This window comes from Schistocerca cancellata, chromosome 2 (assembly GCF_023864275.1).
Source record: "Schistocerca cancellata isolate TAMUIC-IGC-003103 chromosome 2, iqSchCanc2.1, whole genome shotgun sequence".
NCBI classification, from domain to species: Eukaryota; Metazoa; Arthropoda; class Insecta; order Orthoptera; family Acrididae; genus Schistocerca; species Schistocerca cancellata.
In genome coordinates, this window is record NC_064627.1 from 975,191,274 (window position 1) to 975,214,530 (window position 23,257).

General features: G+C 42.4%; 1 protein-coding gene across 1 annotated transcript in view; it reads right to left on the reverse strand.

The window, feature by feature from the left end:
- Nucleotides 1-23,257, reverse strand: part of LOC126162950 (L-threonine 3-dehydrogenase, mitochondrial) — a 273,596-nt gene that overhangs the window by 133,275 nt on the left and 117,064 nt on the right. The gene's annotated exons all lie outside the window — the stretch shown is intronic.

Genomic DNA, 23,257 nt, shown 5'->3' on the forward strand with positions numbered 1-23,257 from the left:
TGTGCAAGTTTCTTCATCTCCCAGTACCTACTGCAGCCTACATCCTTCTGAATCTGCTTAGTGTATTCATCTCTTGGTCTCCCTCTACGATTTTTACCCTCCACACTGCCCTCCAATACTAAATTGGTGATCCCTTGATGCCTCAGAACATGTCCTACCAACCGAACCCTTCTTCTAGTCAAGTTGTGCCACAAACTCCTCTTCTCCCCAATCCTATTCAGTACCTCGTCATTCGTTATGTGATCTACCCATCTAATCTTCAGCATCCTTCTGTAGCACCACATTTCAAAAGCTTCTATTCTCTTCTTGTCCAAACTATTTATCGTGCATGTTTCACTACCATACATGGCTACACTCCATACATATACTTTCAGAAACGACTTCCTGACACTTAAATCTATACCCGATGTTAACAAATTTCTCTTCTTCAGAAACGCTTTCCTTGCCATTGCCAGTCTACATTTTATATCCTCTCTACTTCGACCATCATCAGTTATTTTGCTCCCCAAATAGCAAAACTCCTTTACTACTTTAAGTGTCTCATTTCCTAATTTAATTCCCTCAGCATCACCCGATTTAATTCGACTACATTCCATTATCCTCGTTTTGCTTTTGTTGATGTTCATCTTATATCCTCCTTTTAAGACACTGCCCATTCCGTTCAACTGCTCTTCCAAGTCCTTTGCTGTCTCTGACAGAATTACAATGTCATCAGCGAACCTTAAAGTTTTTATTTCTTCTCCATGGATTTTAATACCTACCCCGAATTTTTCTTTTGTTTCCTTCACTGCTTGCTCAATATCCAGATTGAATAACATCGGGGAGAGGCTACAACCCTGCCTCACTCCCTTCCCAACCACTGCTTCCCTTTCATGCCCTTCGACTCTTATAACTGCCATCTGGTTTCTGTACAAATTGTAAATAGCCTTTCGCTCCCTGTATTTGACTCCTGCCACCTTCAGAATTTGAAAGAGAGTATTCCAGTCATCATTGTCAAAAGCTTTTTCTAAGTCTACAAATGCTAGAAACGTAGGTTTGCCTTTCCTTAATCTAGCTTCTAAGATAAGCCGTAGGGTCAGTATTGCCACACGTGTTCCAATATTTCTATGGAATCCAAACTGATCTTCCCCAAGGTCGGCTTCTACCAGTTTTTCCATTCGTCTGTAAATTATTCGCGTTAGTATTTTGCAGCTGTGACTTATTAAACTGATAGTTCGGTAATTTTCACATGTGTCAACCCTGCTTTCTTTGGGATTGGAATTATTATATTCTTCTTGAAGTCTGAGGGTATTTCGCCTGTCTCATACATTTTGCTAACCAGATGGTAGAGTTTTGTCAGGACTGGCTCTCCCAAGCTGTCAGTAGTTCTAATGGAATGTTGTCTACTCCCGGGGCCTTGTTTCGACTCAGATCTTTCAGTGCTCTGTCAAACTCTTCACGCAGTATCATATCTCCCATTTCACCTTCATCTACATCCTTTTCCATTTCCATAATATTGTCCTCAAGTACATCGCCTTTGTATAGACCCTCTATATACTCCTTCTACCTTTCTGCTTTCCCTTCTTTGCTTAGAACTGGGTTTCCACCTGAGCTCTTGATATTCATACAAGTCGTTCTCTTTTCTCCAAAGGTCTCTTTCATTTTCCTGTAGGCAATAACTGTCTTACACCTAGTGAGATAAGCCTCTACATCCTTACATTTATCCTCTAGCCATCCCTGCTTAGCCATTTTGCACTTCCTGTCGATCTCATTTTTGAGACGTTTGTATTCCTTTTTGCCTGCTTCATTTACTGCATTTTTATATTTTCTCCTTTCGTCAATTAAATTCAATATTTCTTCTGTCACCCAAGGATTTGTATTAGCCCTCGTCTTTTTACCTACTTGATCCTCTGCTGCTTTCACTATTTCATCCCTCAAAGCTACCCATTCTTCTTCTACTGTATTTCTTTCCCCCATTCCTGTCAATTGTTCCCTTATGCTCTCCCTGAAACTCTGTACAACCTCTGGTTTAGTCAGTTTATCCAGGTCCCATCTCCTTACATTCCCACCTTTTTGCAGTTTCTTCAGTTTTAATCTACAGTTCATAACCAATAGATTGTGGTCAGAGTCCACATCTGGCCCTGGAAATGTCTTACAATTTAAAATATGGTTCCTAATTCTCTTTCTTACCATTATATAATCTATCTGAAACCTTCTAGTATCTCCACGGTTCTTCCATGTACACAACTTTCTTTCATGATTCTTGAACCAAGTGTTAGCTATGATTAAGTTATGCTCTATGCAAAATTCTACCAGGCGGCTTCCTCTTTCATTTCTTACCCCCAATCCATATTCACCTACTACCTTTCCTTCTCTCCCTTTTCCTACTACCGGATTCCAGTCACCCATGACTATTAAATTTTCGTCTCCCTTCACTATCTGAGTAATTTCTTTTATTTCACCATACATTTCTTCAATTCCTTCGTCATCTACAGAGCTAGTTCGCATATAGACTTGTACTACTGTCGTAGGCGTGGGCTTCGTGTCTATCTTGGCCACAACAGTGCGTTCGCTGTGCTGTTTGTATTAACTTACCCGCATTCCTATTGTTTTATTCATTATTAAACCTACTCCTGCATTACCCCTATTTGATTTTGTATTTATAACCCTGTATTCACCTGACCAAAAGTCTTGTTCCTCCTGCCACCGAACTTCACTAATTCTCACTATATCCAACATTAACCTATCCATTTCCCTTTTTAAATTTTCTAACCTACCTGCCCGATTAAGGGATCTGACATTCCACGCTCCGATCCGTAGAACGCCAGTTTTCTTTCTCCTGATAACGACGTCCTCTTGAGTAGTCCCCGCCCGGAGATCCGAATGGGGGCTATTTTACCTCCGGAATATTTTACCCAAGAGGACGACATCATCATTTATTCATACAGTAAAGCTGCATGCCCTTGGGAAAAATTACGGCTGTAGTTTCCCCTTGCTTTCAGCCGTTCGCAGTACCAGCACAGCAAGGCCGTTTTGGTTAGTGTTACAAGGCCAGATCAGTCAATCATCCAGACTGTTGCCCCTGCAACTACTGAAAAGGCTGCTGCCCCTCTTCAGGAACCACACGTTTGTCTGGCCTCTCAGCAGATACCCCTACGTTGCGGTTGCACCTACGGTACGGCCGTCTGTATCGCTGAGGCACGCAAGCCTCCCCACCAACGGCAAGGTCTATGGTTCATGGGGGGTGATCGATATTATAATCGTGAAAATGATCTACAGAACATGACATAACTAAACTGAACTTAACTTCTGAATTTAAACGGTCTAACGTACCCATGACAGTGCAGCTGTTGTGGTATCGATAGCTAGGATGCCACGGCGTAGCTGCCAGTTAAGTTGGCACTACGACAGACAACCACGACAGCGCCCTCTAGCAGGCGCAGCTCGGCTCTTCGAGCACCACTGTAGATTCAGCCCATTTGATCAAGAGCAGACGGCCGAGACACTTCGCTTCAGCTTCGCACCTCAGGGCAAAGTTATGTATTACTCTTGTTGCTAAAGTAAAGGTGATTTTAATCCACACTGCAGTACCGAGAGATTTTCAGCTTTTCCTGCTCTAACCCACGCGCCGCCTTCCAGGCGGGATACAAAAGCTATGACGGCATAAGTTAGGTTCTGCTTTTTTAATCTTTTTTCCCTTATTCCATTTATTTTTCTTCTTTTTCGTTGTTTCGTTGAATTTCGCCGCTTCCCCGTCCACTTATTCTATGCTTTTTGCAGATATTGTTTGTGTCCCAAAAATTTCGGTTGTTGAACCAACACTCGCGTCTCCAATTCTCTCTGATAGTTCTGATTTATTTTGGAAGCTTCCTCTGTTACAGGCACCTGTTAGTCTACTGTTTACTGTATCATTTATTTACAGCTATTTTTCATACTTATACCGTAACTAAATAATGGTCTTGTAAAGAAGTGTGGAATGAATTGTCTTGTCTAGTCACAACTGTAATTTATTGGCTATTCGTAACGCGTTTTGAAGCCTGTGGGCTATTTTCAGATGCTACCTGCAAAATATCGCGTACACTAGTTGCTATTCGTTGTATGAATAAGGAAAGTTGGATAAGCTCTCGGTGAATTTACAGTTCATTATTTTTCACATATAACAATCATCTTGCGGAACTAATTAATTGTAAAACCTTTTCTTCACTGACAGAATGCGTAAGCAACGAGTAAACGTAATACACGTGTCATTTAACGCTTGGATATGTTTCGGCATTCATTGTACTCTGAAAATAAAAGATAATTATGGTTCAGGATGATATTTCATTCTATTATTAATTTGTGGTTACCGTCATGTGTGAGGCATTTAAATGGAAAAAATAAGGTTAAATTTAGCGGACTGCTACGCATTGTGCTCCTCTTTTCACCTCAAACTCTATTGTTACGATACAAGGTTAGCAATAGATTTTTGGTTTATTTGTTCTGGTTGTCGACGTGTGTGTATGAACAGCATACGGTCTGAAAAGACTGCTGATGTATTTCAAACTAAATCTCACCATTTTTATGACAAAGCCGTCAATGTATTTGAGTTAATATGCTGTCATTTTTATATACAAATAATTCTCTTAATTGACCGATTACATGCTCTTAAAATGTCTTCATATCTTCGTTACTCTTGCGAAAAAATTTCCCGAGACATAAATTTCTTTAGTCTTGCCACTGTTACTCAGTGGTTGTCATAATAACTGTGTTCCTCACTTTCTTTTGCGAGGATATTGTGTAAGGCAAGTAGAAAGTACCTAACATAACAACATTTCCCTTCGTCTTCATTTATATTGCTGTTATTCTTTCTGTAATTGCAGATCAGTCTTTTTATCTAACTTCTTAGCCTTGTATTCATAACCAATCACATCACTACCTAAATAAGTCTGTTTATTTCACTGTAGTGTCACTTTCGATATTATATCCTCTATTTTTTCTGAGTATTACTGTATGTATTTTGCGGGCGCGTAATTCTATGACACCTTTTTACCTTTGATTCTTGTTCATTGTACATGCCAAAATACCAAGTTCATGCAAATTTTTCATTCACAATTTCAACTCGAGGTACAACCCTCCCTTATGAGATACTTTGCAGCTGATCGATAGCTTCAGCTTCCAGTTTGGAGAACGAGCTTGTGTAATCAATGTTTAGTTCTCTACTGGGCGTTGGATTCAACTATTTTAAATTAGAAACCTTAAGGCTGCTTCTCCACCAAGATATTTCGCTTTTGGGGGCCATTGGATTACTAGTCCTTGGCACATTATATTATCCTGCTCTGTCTGAAGGCGCGTTCAATAAGGTCCTGTCCTCGAAAATACAGAAATAATATTACCAGAAGCAACAGATCATGTTGGATTTTCTGTTAATATAATTGAACACGTGACAAGCGGATAAATAACTCCAAAAAAGAATATAAATACCATTTTCATGCGTTAGTAACAAGTTTCTTACTTGTTTTCCATTTATTTTCTCTTACGCTTCATTTCGATTATTTTAGTTATGGAATGAACAATAAATTGAATCTATACTGCTATGTCGTTTTGTTATTTTTTAAGGACATCAAGGCTTTTACTGCAGTGAATGATATGTTGTCTGGAGGACTCTCACATCTACGGAGTGGGTACCCTTACGGGTTGCTTCAAATATAATTGGTAAAAGGCTGAATGAACTCGTAGTACAGATGACAAGAAGTTTTATTTCTTGGTCTGATCACTATTTTTGACCTTTTGTTTAGCCTCTTCTCCCTTTACCACTCCTTTTTCTCTTTTTTTTCACATCGTCCCCATTAGAGTATTCGTAGGATGAGCGGTGCCGTTTCTATTGCTTTGTAATTTCTCTCTTCGGGCTACTAGAACTTTTTGCCTGAGAAATCAGTCTGACTAGGGAACAGCAGCTCAAACAATAACTACCCCACAGGATGGAAACTGAATATTTGGGTCATCTCTCCGAAATTCAGTCTGTCAAGAGAAACGGGAAATTCACGTGGTTCTCGAAAAATTGAGAAAGAAACAGGGTGAGGCAGCGATTCATGGTGACTCATGACCGACGATGTCTGAAGGAATACTTCTAGAAGAAATACAAGAAGAAGAAGAAAAAGAAGAGGAAGAAGATCTGCAAGCCTACCTGTAGTTGCTGCAGTGTTGCGTAAGGTAAAACCGAAGGCTCCATGTGTAGTTGCTGAGCCACACCCACTGGCTTGTACCGAGGCATGATGACTCACTCTTCCTGTGCATAGCCCACAAATCGTAAAACGACGTAATGGCAGGTGGGAGGGGGGGGGGGGGGGGAGCTTACCTACCACCACACACTAAACTGGTGCTTTCCGCGAAAAAGCAGATGTAGACTACAAATTTGTGAGAAGAGATTACCCCTTCCAATATTAGCTTCATCATCTTGCTTGGAACAAAAGTGTTTCATTGAACAGGGCAATTCAAAATAAATATAGCGAATAGAAAGGGCTCTAAATACGTAACTACTTAATGCATACAGATACATCGATAAGAATTACAGGGTCAAAGCAAATTCAAAATTTTTACGTGGTTTAGAGGTGTTCTTATGACTCTGTTCGGTCACACGGGCAACTTTAAGCGGTAATCCATTTGACACATTACATTCTGAAGCAAATCTGGAGTCACCCGGGCGAGCGCATTAGAGGTATGCATTCTGAATTCTATAACTTTTCCGACAAAAGGAGGAAGCACATACGCAAGATCTTTCACATAACCCCATAAAAAGACAGATGTAGCGAAGAGCAGCACACAGCATCGTCATGTCGAGCACGGCCGATCCAACGGTTTGGAAGAGGTTGATTTTGAAACGTGCGAACCTCTGAACTCCAGTGTGGGGTGCTCCATCTTCCTGAAAGATGTAATCCGCGATATAAGCGTCAAGCTGCGGGAATCAACCATTGCTTAATCATATTTAGGTAAAAGTTTGTTGAAACGCTTTGCTCAATGAAGGAAAATACAACGTACAGTTTTTATGCGACGCCGCGCAGAAGATATTAGCTTTGGCTGAATTACGCTGATGTTCAGTAACGCACGAAGCCTTTTCTGTTGTTTCCCGTATTCGAATTTGCCGGTTAACCTTGCCACATACGTGGAAGACTGCCTCATCGCTAAAAAAGAGACGTGCAGAAAATGTTTCTTACTCTATGGCTTGCTGCATATCGTGTGTTTCACTTCCTGCAAAATTTGAAATATGTACGGTTTCATTTTCAGCTTCATTAAAAAAAAAAGGGTTCAAATGGTTCTGAGCACTATGGGACTTAACGTCTAAGGTCATCAGTCCCGTAGAACTTAGAACTACTTAAACATAACTAACCTAAGGATACCACACACATCCATGTCCGAGGCAGGATTCAAACCTGCGACCGGAGCGGTCGCGCGGTTCCAGACTGTAGCGCCTAGAACCGCACGGCCACCGCGACCGGCTTCGTTTCCAGAATACGTCAGAACTTTGTTGGTGGTATTCGAACGTCGGCTCCCGTGGTCTGCGTTCACCCGAAAGACGATTTCCTTCAACGTTTTATACTGACACACTTTGCTGGCCTGTACTTCATCCTTTGTGCAAACATCCTGTTTCTTTGGCTGTCGGCGCGTTATGCGGATGTTACCGGCATTTGGAGCTGCTTGATAGTATCGCTGACAAAATCCTCTCTGCACTATGAAGACAAAGCGACGATTTTTAACCGTTAACATGAAGAATGCCTATTGTACAGAATCCGTCATTTTCACTTATGACACAGAACTATTCACTCATGCAAGGAACGAAATTTTCCGCTAAATTTACATTCTCTGTGATTCTTATCGATGTATCGCGAAGCATTAAATAGTTATAGCCGTTTGTAATCGCTATATTCATTTTGAATTGTCCTGTATAGATGTTTTCTCATTAAAACTGTAGTTTTATCATTTACATCTGCATATATGTAGAGTCAGGAATTCATTTTATGTGCAGTATGTATTCTGTTTACGATTATTCTGACAAAGCACTACGAAAAGCGTTGTACCCGCCTGAACACTAGCTTCATCATCATTAGTCGTTTTACTCATTGCTGAGTGTCATGTCCTCATTCCCTCATCATTCTTATGTAGTTGAAACTTCAGACAAATGTCTCCATCCACAGCGATCTTCGGCCTTTCTTAATATGATGTGAAGAGGCAGGCTGGTAATGTTCTGTTTGCTGCTCTCCCAAGTGGTCTTCTGCCCTCAATTTTTCCCTGGCCGATGGTCTTCTCTAAATTATCCCCTTTCCTTCTCAAGATGTTCCCAAGGAACTGAAGGTATCTTTAGCTGACACGAGAAGATAACCTTCTTGTGATTTTAAGTTCTTCTATTATTGAAACATTTGTTCTCTTTTTTGTGTCCACGGTATACGTAGCATCCTCCGCCAACACCACATCTCGAAGGGATCAATGCGGCTCTTATCACTATCTTATCACTATCTTTCACTGTCCAGGTCTCGCATTCGTATAAGAATACAGGAAACACCAATGCTTTTACCAAGCGCATCTTAGTTGTCTTGGATATTGCCAGATTCTGCCATATCTTAGTGAGTTTGACCATTGCGGCTCGCCGGCTGCGGTGGTCTAGCGGTTCTAGGCCCGCAGTCGGGAACCGCGTGACCGCTCCGGTCGCAGGTTCGAATCCTGCCTCGGGCATGGATGTGTGTGATGTCCTTAGGTTAGTTAGGTTTAAGTAGTTCTAAGTTCTAGGGGACTGATGACCTCAGAAGTTAAGTCCCATAGTACTCAGAGCCATTTAACTTCTGAGGTCATCAGTCGCCTAGAACTTAGAACTAATTAAACCTAACTAACCTAAGGACATCACGCACATCCATGCTTGAGGCAGGATTCGAACCTGCGACCGTAGCGGTCGCTTGGCTCCAGACTGTAGCGCCTAGAACCGCACGGCCACTCCGGCCGGCTACAGAAAAAAACAAATGGCAGGGAACTATACAGGGTGGTCCATTGATCGTGAAAGGGCCAAATATCTCACGAAATAAGCGTCAAACGAAAAAACAACAAAGAACGAAACTTGTCTAGCTTGAAGGGGGAAACCAGATGGCGCTATGGTTGGCCCGCTAGATGACGCTGCCATAGGTCAAACGGATATCATCTGCGATTTTTTAAAATAGGAACCCCCAGTTTTATTACATATTCGTGTAGTACGTAAAGGAATATGAATGTTTTAGTTGGTCCACTTTTTTCGCTTTGTGATAGATGGCGCTGTAGTAGTCACAAACATATGGCTCACAATTTTAGACGAACCGTTGGTAACAGGTAGGTCTTTTAAATTAAAATACAGAACGTAGGTATGTTTGAACATTTTATTTCGGCTGTTCCAATGTGATACATGTACCTTTGTGAACTTATCATTTCTGAGAACGTATGCTGTTACAGGGTATGTACCTGTAAACACCACATTAATGCAATAAATGCTCAAAATGATGTCCGTCAACCTCAATGCATTTGGCAATACGTGTAACGACATTCCTCTCAACAGCGAGTAGTTCGCCTTCCGTAATGATCACGATAGCAAATATCCTTCAACTTTCCCCACAGAAAGAAATCCGGGGACGTCAGATCCGGTGAACGTGCGGGCTATGGTATGGTGCTTCGACGACCAATCCACCTGTCGTGAAATATGCTACTCAATACCGCTTCAACCGCACGCGAGCTATGTGCCAGACATCCATTATGTTGGAAGTACATCGCCATTCTGTCATGCAGTGAAACATCTTGTAGTAACATCGGTAGAACATTACGCAGGAAATGAGCATACATTGCTCCATTTAGATTGCCATCGATAAAATGGGGGCCAATTAGCCTTCCTCCCATAATGCCGCACCATACATTAACCCGCCAAGGTCGCTGATGTTCCACTTGTCGCAGCCACAGTGGGTTTTCCGTTGCCCAATAGTGCATATCATGCTGGTTTACGTTACCGCTGTTGGTGAATGACGCTTCGTCGCTAAATAGAACACGTGCAAAAAATCTGTCATCATCCCGTAATTTCTCTTGTGTCCAGTGGCAGAACTGTACACGACGTTCAAAGTCGTCGCCATGCAATTCCTGGTGCATAGATATATGGTACGGGTGCAATCGATGTTGATGTAGCATTCTCAACACCGACGTTTTTGAGATTCCCGATTCTCGCTTAATTTGTCTGCTACTGATATGCCGATTAGCCGCGACAGCAGCTAAAACACATACTTGGTCATCATCATTTGTTGCAGGTCGTGTTTGACGTTTCACATGTGGCTGAACACTTCCTGTTTCCTTAAATAACATAACTATCCGGCGAACGGTCCAGACACTTGGATGATGTCGTCCAGGATACCGAGCAGCATACATAGCACACGCCCGTTGGGCATTTTGATCACAATAGCCATATATCAACACGATATCGACCTTTTCCTCAATTGGTAAACGGTCCATTTTAACACGGGTAATGTATCACTAAGCAAATACCGTCCACACTGGCGGAATGTTACGTGATACCACGTACTTACACGTTTGTTGCTATTACAGCGCCATCTATCACAAAGCGTAAAAAGTGGTCCAACTAAAACATTCATATTTCTTTACGTACTACACGAATATGTAATAAAAAATGGGGGTTCCTATTTTAAAAAATCGCAGATGATATCCGTTTGACCTATGGCAGGACCATCTAGCGGGCCAACCATAGCGCCATCTGGTTTCCCCCTTCAAGCTAGACGAGTTTCGTTCTTTGTAGTTTTTTCGTGTGACGCTTATTTCGTGAGATATTTGGACCGGTCACGATCAATGGAGCACCCTGTATAGGGTGCGGCGCTTAAATCCGGACAAATTTCAATTTGAATTTACCGCCATATCGTAGTTCCGCCGCGGGTCGCGATTGGCGTTCGCGAAAGCCATGTCATCTAGTAAACAGTCAGAACCTCAAAATAGCCGAGATGTTACGGACAAGTGCGGAGTACAACAGAAGAACTACGGTTATCGAAAGTCTTCGTGCTGGGCGTTCGCCCACTGAAATAGTTCGATTCTTCGGGTATCCGAGATCAACTGTTTACGATGTGGCCAAGTATAATGATTCGGAGAAGTCTGGGGAAGGTTCCGCTAACCCGGCAAGGAAACGTTACTTGAGGAAACGCGAGTTACGAACTGCGGCAGTCATCGAAAAGGCTCAGGTGGAGATTTCGGAGGAACCGGGGCAATCACTGGGGAAATTGGCGTCATTGTTGAATGTCAGTGAGCGAACAATGCCTCGGATGGCAGAGGAGGACCTCAAACGAGCCATTTAATCGAAAACTGGCTCTCGGATAACGTTGGCATGTTCTGGTCAAAGGAGTTCTGGTTCCCGAATAGCCCGGATTTGAACCCCCTCGACTGCTATGTTTGGAGCGTAGTCGAAAGAGTTATCAATAAGACGCACCCTAATGTTGCATGTCTATGCACCGCTATCGAGGCAGCTTCCGCGAATATGGACAGCGCTGTTTTAGAGAGTGCGTGCGATCGCTTCAGGACAAGATTGGAGGTTATCATTGAGGCTGAAGGTGGTTACATCGAGTAATGTTGCTCTCTAGAGACACCACAACTTATATGTTAAATGATTTTCATTTGTATTTTGTTTTTAAAAAAAGTTTCATTTGCCCAGACTTAAGTGGCGCACCCTGTACGCCGTCAGATCAACAACTGATTCTTTCATTTAGTTTCCATGATAGTTCCCTGTCTGTACCAGCAATATTTGAAAATAGCGGGTTTTTATGTATAATGTCCACAGGTGGCAGCACTCTCGTTTGGGTAGGTTGGTGGTAGTGCTCTATTTTGCAGACGCTGTTTGCATTTAGCATACCAAACAATGGAGGGGATGCGAGAGGGGCAGTAAGGCACAATAAAATTCTGTGTTCGTTTAAACCATACAGCCACAAACATCTACAAAAAACTGAAGCAAGCGTACGGTGAAGATGCACTACCTGTGGAGCAGTGTTTAGCTGGTCCAACGACTTCAAAGAAGACCGACTTGTCTGTGTTAGGCAAGGTGGGGCCTGTGTTTCAGGCCACGACTTCAAAGAAGACCGACTTGTCTGTGTTAGGCAAGGTGGGGCTTGTGTTTCAGGCTTCTAATGTGCTGACGTTCTACGGATCGGAGCGCGGAATGTCTAATGCCTTAATCGGGCAGGTATTCTTTACAGACGAATGGAAAAACTGGTAGAAGCTGACCTCGGGGAAGATCAGTTTGGATTCCGTAGAAATGTTCGAACACGTGAGGCAATACTGACCCTACGACTTATCTTAGAAGAAAGATTAAGGAAAGGCAAACCTACGTTTCTAGCAAGGCAAACCTACGTTTCTAGCAAGGCAAACCTACGTTTCTAGCAAGGCAAACCTACGTTTCTAGTATTTGTAGACTTAGAGAAAGCTTTTGACAATGTTGACTGGAATACTCTCTTTCAAATTCTGAAGGTGGCAGGGGTAAAATAAAGGGAGCGAAAGACTATATACAATTTGTACAGAAACCAGGTGGCAGTTATAAGAGTCGAAGGGCATGAAAGGGAAGCAGCGGTTGGGAAGGGAGTGAAGCAGGGTTGTAGCCTCTCCCCGGTGTTATTCAATCTGTATATTGAGCAAGCAGTAAAGGAAACAAAAGAAAAATTCGGGGTAGGTATTAAAATCCATGGAGAAGAAATAAAAACTTTGAGGTTCGCCGATGACATTGTAATTCTATCAGAGACAGCAAGGGACTTGGAAGAGCAATTTAACGGAATGGACAGTGTCTTGAAAGGAGGGTATAAGATGAACATCAACAAAAGCAAAACGAGGATAGCCCGCATCTCGTGGTCGTGCGGTAGCGTTCTCGCTTCCCACGCCCGGGTTCCCGGGTTCGATTCCCGGCGGGGTCAGGGATTTTCTCTGCCTCGTGATGGCTGGGTGTTGTGTGCTGTCCTTAGGTTAGTTAGGTTTAAGTAGTTCTAAGTTCTAGGGGACTTATGACCACAGCAGTTGAGTCCCATAGTGCTCAGAGCCCCCCAAAACGAGGATAATGGAATGTAGTCGAATTAAATCGGGTGATGCTGAGGGAATTAGATTAGGAAATGAGACACTTAAAGTAGTAAAGGAGTTTTGCTATTTGGGGAGCAAAATAACTGATGATGGTCGAAGTAGAGGATATAATATGTAGACTGACAATGACAAGGAAAGCGTTTCTGAAGAAGAGAAATTTGTTGACATCGAGTATAGATTTAAGTGTCAGGAAGTCGTTCCTGAAGGTATTTGTATGGAGTGTAGCCATTTATGGAAGTGAAACATGGACGATAAATAGTTTAGACAAGAAGAGAATAGAAGCTTTCGAAATGTGGTGCTACAGAAGAATGCTGAAGATTAGATGGGTAGATCACAACTAATGAGGAGGTATTGAATAGGATTGGGGAGAAGAGGAGTTTGTGGCGCAACTTGACTAGAAGAAGGGATCGGTTGGTAGGACATGTTCTGAGGCAACAAGGGATCACAAATTTAGCATTGGAGGGCAGCGTGGAGGGTAAAAATCGTAGAGGGAGACCAAGAGATGAATACACTATACACTAAGCAGATTCAGAAGGATGTAGGCTGCAGTAGGTACTGTGAGATGAAGCTTCCACAGGGTAGAGTAGCATGGAGAGCTGCATCAAACCAGTCTCTGGACTGAAGACAACAACAACAACAACTGTGACTGTAGTCAACACCAACACAACTGTTATGATTGTCCTTGAGGATCGGCGGATAACGCTACGTAAACTCTGGGAAGTGCTGAGAAATATTTTATATGGCAGTGTCTTTACGACTGCGCATGATCAACGCTGTATGATCCGTGTTGTGCCCGTTGGATGTCACGTCTATTGATTCGCGAACAAAACGCTGTGCGAATGGAGTCAATCGGTGAGGTGCTGCGTCTTTGCTGTTGGAGGGGGTGCGTTTCTGGATATTTTTAATTTTATTTTTGATTCCCATTGTGGGGCGGCGGGTGGAATAATTGTTATTATAAAATGTTTTGTTTTTCCCGGCCGGTTAGCAACATATGTGGGGCGGCAGGTGGAATAATTGTTGTTATATAATGTTTGGTTTGTAATGTAGAAAAGATGCATTTCCCGGCCGATTAGCAACGTAGGTGGGGCGGCGGGTGGAATTATTGTTATATAAAATGTTTCCTATTATTTATTTATTTAATGCTGTTGTTTACCGTTCTCAACACTGGCTCTCTAACTACAATATTGGCAACCAGAAAGTGATTAGCAAAACGTGAAGCCTGTAATTAGAATTCCTAGTGCCCACTTCATCTGAGAAATACACTTACAGCTACAGCTTATAGCTCTGAGGAATTAGGAGAGTGTCTGGGATTCATAATCAAAAAAAGATTCTCTCTAAAATGTTCACTATATTCTGAAAGTCACAGACCAAGAAAGAATCCAAACAATCCAACTACCAGAGCAGTTCAGAGTATGCGCTGATGCAACTATAACTGTTGAAATTAAAGTTTTAAGTGAATGCTCGCCATAATTTGATGATAATTTTCATCAAACGCCACACTAAATAATGGTAGAATGTCTGTCCCGCAGCGGCACGTGAATATACGACACACGCAAACTGAAGATAGATCATTAAAGTCATCCCAGAATTAACACTTCACTCGAAAACGATTTCATGGTTACGCGTATCCTGAGTAACTTATTACGGAAGAAGATGGAGAAAAAGAAGAGAAAGATCTTAAGCGTACCTGTAGTTACTGCAGTGTTGCGTAAGGTAAAACCGAAGGCACCGTCTCTGGTTGCTGAGCCACACCCACTGGCTTGTACCGAGGCGTGATGACTCACTCTTCCTGTGCATAGCCCACAAATCGTAAAACGACGTAATGGCAGGTGGGAGGGGGGGGGGAGCTTACCTACCACCACACACTAAACTGGTGCTTTCTGCGCAAATGCAGATTTAGACTACGAATTTGTGAGAAGAGATTATCCCTTCCAATATTAGCTTCATCATCTTGCTTGGAACAAAAGTTTCATTGAACAGGGCAATTCAAAATGAATATAGAGAATAGAAAGGGCTCTAAATACGTAACTACTTAATGCATAGAGATATATCGATAAGAATTACAGGGTCAAAGCAAATTCAAAATTTTTACGTGCTTTAGAGGTGTTCTTATATGACTCTGTTCGGTCACATGGGCAACTTTAAGCGGTAATCCATTTGACGCATTACATTCTGAAGCAAATCTGGAGTCACCCGGGCGAGCGCATTAGAGGTATGCATTCTGAATTCTATAACTTTTCCGACAAAAGGAGGAAGCACATACGCAAGATCTTTCACATAACCCCATAAAAAGACAGATGTAGCGAAGAGCAGCACACAGCATCGTCATGTCGAGCACGGCCGATCCAACGGTTTGGAAGAGGTTGATTTTGAAACGTGCGAACCTCTGAACTCCAGTGTGGGGTGCTCCATCTTCCTGAAAGATGTAATCCGCGATATAAGCGTCAAGCTGCGGGAATCAACCATTGCTTAATCATATTTAGGTAAAAGTTTGTTGAAACGCTTTGCTCAATGAAGGAAAATACAACGTACAGTTTTTATGCGACGCCGCGCAGAAGATATTAGCTTTGGCTGAATTACGCTGATGTTCAGTAACGCACGAAGCCTTTTCTGTTGTTTCCCGTATTCGAATTTGCCGGTTAACCTTGCCACATACGTGGAAGACTGCCTCATCGCTAAAAAAGAGACGTGCAGAAAATGTTTCTTACTCTATGGCTTGCTGCATATCGTGTGTTTCACTTCCTGCAAAATTTGAAATATGTACGGTTTCATTTTCAGCTTCATTAAAAAAAAAATGGTTCAAATGGTTCTGAGCACTATGGGACTTAACGTCTAAGGTCATCAGTCCCGTAGAACTTAGAACTACTTAAACCTAACTAATCTAAGGACACCACACACATCCATGTCCGAGGCAGGATTCAAACCTGCGACCGGAGCGGTCGCGCGGTTCCAGACTAGCGCCTAGAACCGCACGGCCACCGCGACCGGCTTCGTTTCCAGAATACGTCAGAACTTTGTTGGTGGTATTCGAACGTCGGCTTCCGTGGTCTGCGTTCACACGAAAGACGATTTCCTTCAACGTTTTATACTGACACGCTTTGCTGGCCTGTACTTCATCCTTTGTGCAAACATCCTGTTTCTTTGGCTGTCTGCGCGTTATGCGGATGTTACCGGCATTTGGAGCTGCTTGATAGTATCGCTGACAAAATCCTCTCTGCACTATGAAGACAAAACGACGATTTTTAACCGTTAACATGAAGAATGCCTATTGTACAGAATCCGTCATTTTCACTTATGACACAGAACTATTCACTCATGCAAGGAACGAAATTTTCCGCTAAATTTACATTCTCTGTGATTCTTATCGATGTATCGCGAAGCATTAAATAGTTATAGCCGTTTGTAATCGCTATATTCATTTTGAATTGTCCTGTATAGATGTTTTCTCATTAAAACTGTAGTTTTATCATTTACATCTGCATATATGTAGAGTCAGGAATTCATTTTATGTGCAGTATGTATTCTGTTTACGATTATTCTGACAAAGCACTACGAAAAGCGTTGTACCCGCCTGAACACTAGCTTCATCATCATTAGTCGTTTTACTCATTGCTGAGTGTCATGACCTCATTCCCTCATCATTCTTATGTAGTTGAAACTTCAGACAAACGTCTCCATCCACAGCGATCTTCGGCCTTTCTTAATATGATGTGAAGAGGCAGGCTGGTAATGTTCTGTTTGCTGCTCTCCCAAGTGGTCTTCTGCCCTCAATTTTTCCCTGGCCGATGGTCTTCTCTAAATTATCCCCTTTCCTTCTCAAGATGTTTCCAAGGAACTGAAGGTATCTTTAGCTGACACGAGAAGATAACCTTCTTGTGATTTTAAGTTCTTCTATTATTGAAACATTTGTTCTCTTTTTTGTGTCCACGGTATACGTAGCATCCTCCGCCAACACCACATCTCGAAGGGATCAATGCGGCTCTTATCACTATCTTATCACTATCTTTCACGGTCCAGGTCTCGCATTCGTATAAGAATACAGGAAACACCAATGCTTTTACCAAGCGCATCTTAGTTGTCTTGGATATTGCCAGATTCTGCCATAGCTTAGTGAGTTTGACCATTGCGGCTCGCCGGCTGCGGTGGTCTAGCGGTTCTAGGCCCGCAGTCGGGAACCGCGTGACCGCTCCGGTCGCAGGTTCGAATCCTGCCTCGGGCATGGATGTGTGTGATGTCCTTAGGTTAGTTAGGTTTAAGTAGTTCTAAGTTCTAGGGGACTGATGACCTCAGAAGTTAAGTCCCATAGTACTCAGAGCCATTTGAACCATTTTGAACCATTGCGGCTCGGCCAAGAATGATTCGTCGTCTTATCTCTTTATCACACTTTCCTGTGCAGTTGATCAGAGAGCCTAGGTATACATAATCACTCACTATCTCCAGATTCCTTAAGCATCCTGTAAGTTGATTTTGATCAATGTCTAGGCGATTTATAACTATTAGTTTGGTTTTTTTCATGTTTATCTCTAGGCCAAGGTTTAGACTAACATCTTTCACTCTTGAGAAGAAGTTACCAAGTTCTTCCTCACTTCCTGCTATGAGTGTAGTATCATCTGCGAAGCGTAAATTGTTGATTTTCCTGCCGCCGATTGAAATCTCACCGTCCCAGCCATCCAGCGCTTTCCTGATTACACACTCTGCAAAGATACTGTAGAGCTGAGGTGACAGTATGCAACCTTGTCTGACGCCATTTGTCACATTGAAAAATTCAAAGTATTCACCATCTTCTTTTATGGTTGCGGTATGACTATTGTAAAGATCTTTTAGGAAGGATAGCAGGTGTTTTAGAACCCCAGACTCGTTGAGCACATGCTACAACTTGTCCCACATGACACAATCAAAGGCCTTTTTATAATCTAGGAAGCAGATGTGGGCAGGGACACAGAACTCATAACATTTTTCAATTATCTACCTTAAATTCAAGACTGCCTCTCGAGAACTTTACCTGACAGGAAACCCGCTTGTTCTGCGGAAATCTGAGACTGCAGAAAATTTTTTAGGCTTGATTCATTATATGCAGCAGGACTTTACTAGCATGTGATATTAATGCTATGGTCCTACAGTTGGAACGGTCCGTAACTGATCCTCTTTTGTGCAGAGGAATTAGGACACTCTTTAGACAATTCACCCGTTTTCCACACCTTATTACATATTAAATGTAGGGTATGCATGCCTTCCTCTCCCATAGCAGTCAGCATTTTTCTGGAAATACCATCTATACCTGGGGGTTTGTTGTTTTTCAGATGCTTGATGGCGTTTTCGATTTCACTGTACAGAATATCAAGTTCTTTATTTGATTTCATACAAATGTTCTCTTCTTCAATGTTGTTCCCTTTGCAATACAGTGTTTCACAGTGTTGTTTCCACCTAGCTATTGCTAATTGCTTGTCACTAATAACAGTGCCATCTATATCTTATACCATCCACGTACGCGGTTTGAACTCTCGAGTGATGTTGTTTATCTTCTTGAATAGGTCATGCGTATCATTTAGTTTTTGATGTTGTTCTAAGTCATCACAAATAGTGGTGAGATACAGTGTGTTGTCAATTCGGCAGCTGCGCTGTATTTTGCAGCGAAGTTCTTTGTATGCTTCTTCATCTTCAGCGGTTTCTATGCTACATTTCTTTAGTGTGCTCCGTTCTTCGACGAGTGGTAGAGTATTGTTCGAAATCCAGGGATTGTTCGCTTGAGGGGTCTTAGTAACTTGTTCAGGGAGAGATGAACGATCATTTCTTTCATTTTGTCCCATATTTTGGGACACTCGCATAAATTTAGAGAATACAGTATGTTTAAAAGCATGTTTTGAGAAACATGAATATTATAAGACGACATATGGCAGAACTACATAAAGGTGAAATAAATGAACAATACTATTGCTCTTAAAATTATCATTTTTGACACCTAGAAGGTAGTAGTTTCTGTGAGGAACTTATAAAATTCAGTCTATTCGACAAAAGCGTTCGAATGAAAGAAGCACGTGGTTGTATTAGTTTATGGCAGAAGAATACTCATGGTGTAAAGTATTTCTTGTTGTTCGTCAGTGCTAACCTATTAGTGGCTATCTACTTAGACAAGTAATCACTAAGCAAATACGAAATGTTACGAAATGTTAATTTCCTCTTATATCTTGTCATACTTGAGTAGTTCTAAGCCTGATCGTACAGCTTAATACGCAGTGTGCTACCTCGCTGGTCTGGGAGGTGAGCGAGCCACGGCCGAAACCTTGAGGCGGATTAACCGCTGTTGGTCAGCTACATCGGCCAGCAAGAGTGTGGAGTTAGCCGGTCTCCCATGGTCGTGAGGTAAATGCCGGGCTGGACAGCTATCTCCGCCTCAGAAAATACGACACAGAAACAGTTAAATGTGGTAACACAAGGGACGAAGTTTACTCGATTCGCACAAAAATGGTGCACTCGAGTTCCCTTCCTTAGGTTTATCGAATACCGTGGGCGACGGGGAGGCCATCCAGCCACAACGTTGAAATAAAAAAAATTTGTCAACTCATGAGTTCCACGGAACAGTACAACTTGTAAAGCGCTAGGAAAGAGAGAGACTGGTGAAATAAGTTGTACAAAGTTCAAAAGAAATGTACGAGAACAGTATAATTTAGCTATTTTTTTGTATGTCCTTTCTTCTGATTAAAGGTTTATGGGACGTTCACTTACACAATAAAATGAAACACTTGCAGCCTTTCTTTCAATGTTATTTATTATATAGCAACCAGTTTCGGTGACTCAATACACCATCTTCAGACCTTAAATGACAATGAGAGGGTGAACTCCAATCTTATACACGATCACATCAGTGGCCAACATCTACGAACTGCCTTCCGTAGACTACAGTAACAGGGATGTTGTGTCTGCAACCATCAACTACCAACTTGGTAATTAATGGCTGCAGACGCAACATCGCTGTTACTGAAGTCTACGGAAGCCAGTTCTTAGATGTTGGCCACTGATGTGCTCGTGTATACGATTTGAGATCACCTGCTCAGCACCAGTTAAGGCCTGAAGATTGTGTATTGAGTCACCTGAACTGGTTGGTATACAATAAATAATATTGAAAGAAAGGCTGCAAGTGTTTCATTTTATTGCGTAATTTAGCTGTTCGTCCATGCAAGATTACATACGAAATCTACAGACAAAAACAAATGGCAGGGAACTATACAGGGTGGTCCATTGATCGTGACAGGGCCAAATATCTCACGAAATAAGCGTCAAACGAAAAAACTACAAGGAACGAAACTTGTCTAGCTTGAAGGGGGAAACCAGATGGCGCTATGGTTGGCCCGCTAGATGACGCTGCCATAGGTCAAACGGATATCATTTGCGATTTTTAAAACAGGAACCCCCATTTTTTATTACATATTCGTGTAGTACGTAAAGAAATTGAATGTTTTAGTTGGTCCACTTTTTTTGCTTTGTGATAGATGGCGATGTAATAGTCACAAACATATGGATCACAATTTTAGACGAACAGTTGGTAATAGGTACGTTTTTTTAAATTAAAATACAGAACGTAGGTACGTTTGAACATTTTATTTCGGCTGTTCCAATGTGATATATGTACCTTTGTGAACTTATCATTTCTGAGAACGTATGCAATTACAGCGTATGTACCTGTAAACACCACATTAATGCAATAAATGCTCAAAATGATGTCCGTCAACCTCAATGCATTTGGCAATACGTGTAACGACATTCCTCTCAACAGCGAGTAGTTCGCCTTCCGTAATGATCACGATAGCAAATATCCTTCAACTTTCCCCACAGAAAGAAATCCGGGGACGTCAGATCCGGTGAACGTATGTACCGGTGCTTCGACGACCAATCCACCTGTCATGAAATATGCTATTCAATACCGCTTCAACCGCACGCGAGCTATGTGCCGGACATCCATTATGTTGGAAGTACATCGCCATTCTGTCATGCAGTGAAGCATCTTGTAGTAACATCGGTAGAACATTACGCAGGAAATGAGCATACATTGCACCATTTAGATTGCCATCGATAAAATGGGGGCCAATTATCCTTCCTCCCATAATGCCGCACCATACATTAACCCGCCAAGGTCGCTGATGTTACACTTGTCGCAGCCACCGTGGGTTTTCCGTTGCCCAATAATGCATATTATGCCGGTTTACGTTACCGCTGTTGGTGAATGACGCTTCGTCGCTAAATAGAACACGTGCAAAAAATCTGTCATCATCCCGTAATTTCTCTTGTGTCCAGTGGAAGAACTGTACACGACGTTCAAAGTCGTCGCCATGCAATTTCTGGTGCATAGATATATGGTACAGGTGCAATCGATGTTGATGTAGCATTCTCAACACCGATGTTTTTGAGATTCCCGATTCTCGCGCAATTTGTCTGCTACTGATATGCCGATTAGCCGCGACAGCAGCTAAAACACCTACTTGGTCATCATCATTTGTTGCAGGTCGTGTTTGACGTTTCACATGTGGCTGAACACTTCCTGTTTCCTTAAATAACATAACTATCCGGCGAACGGTCCAGACACTTGGATGATGTCGTCCAGGATACCGAGCAGCATACATAGCACACGCCAGTTGGGCATTTTGATCACAATAGCCATATATCAACACGATATCGACCTTTTCCTCAATTGGTAAACGGTCCATTTTAACACGGGTAATGTATCACTAAGCAAATACCGTCGACACTGGCGGAATGTTACGTGATACCACGTACTTATACGTTTGTTGCTGTTACAGCGCCATCTGTCACAAAGCGTAAAAAGTGGTCCAACTAAAACATTCACATCTCTTTACGTACTACACGAATATGTAATAAAAAATGGGGGTTCCTATTTTAAAAAATCGCAGATGATATCCGATTGACCTATGGCACGACCATCTAGCGGGCCAACCATAGTGCCATCTGGTTTCCCCCTTCAAGCTAGACGAGTTTCGTTCTTTGTAGTTTTTTCTTGTGGTGCTTATTTCGTGAGATATTTGGACCGGTCACGATCAATGGACCACCCTGTATAGGGTGCGGCGCTTAAATCCGGACAAATTTCAATTTGAATTTACCGCCATATCGTAGTTCCGCCGGGGGTCGCGATTGGCGTTCGCGAAAGCCATGTCAACTAGTAAACAGTCAGAACCTCAAAATAGCCGAGATGTTACGGACAAGTGCGGAGTACAACAGAAGAACTGCGGTTATCGAAAGTCTTCGTGCTGGGCGTTCGCCCACTGAAATAGTTCGATTCTTCGGGTATCCGAGATCAACTGTTTACGATGTGGCCAAGTATGATTCGGAGAAGTCTGGGGAAGGTTCCGCTAACCCGGCGAGGAAACATTACTTGAGGAAACGCGAGTTACGAACTGCGGCAGTCATCGAAAAGGCTCAGGTGGAGATTTCGGAGGAACCGGGGCAATCACTGAGGAAATTGGCGTCATTGTTGAATGTCAGTGAGCGAACAATGCCTCGGATGGCAGAGGAGGACCTCAAACGAGCCATTTAATCGAAAACTGGCTCTCGGATAACGTTGGCATGTTCTGGTCAAACGAGTTCTGGTTCCCGAATAGCCCGGATTTGAACCCCTCGACTGCTATGTTTGGAGCGTAGTCGAAAGAGTTATCAATAAGACGCACCCTAATGTCGCATGTCTATGCACCGCTATCGAGGCAGCTTCCGCGAATATGGACAACGCTGTTTTAAAGAGTGCGTGCGATCGCTTCAGGACAAGATTGGAGGCAATCATTGCGGCTGAAGGTGGTTACATCGAGTAATGTTGCTCTCTAGAGACACCACAACTTATATGTTAAATGATTTTCATTTGTATTTTGTTTTAAAAATTTGTTTAAAAAAAAAGTTTCATTTGCCCAGACTTAAGCGGCGCACCCTGTACGCCGTCAGATCAACATCTGATTTTTTCATTTAGTTTCCGTGAAAGTTCCCTGTCTGTACCAGCAATATTTGAAAATAGCGGGTTTATGTGTATAATGTCCACAGGTGGCAGCACTCTCGTTTGGGTAGGTTGGTGGTAGTGCTCTATTTTGCAGACGCTGTTTACATTTCACATACCAAACAATGGAGGGGACGCGATAGGGGCAGTAAGACACAATAAAATTCTGTGTTCGTTTAAACCATACAGCCACTAACACTT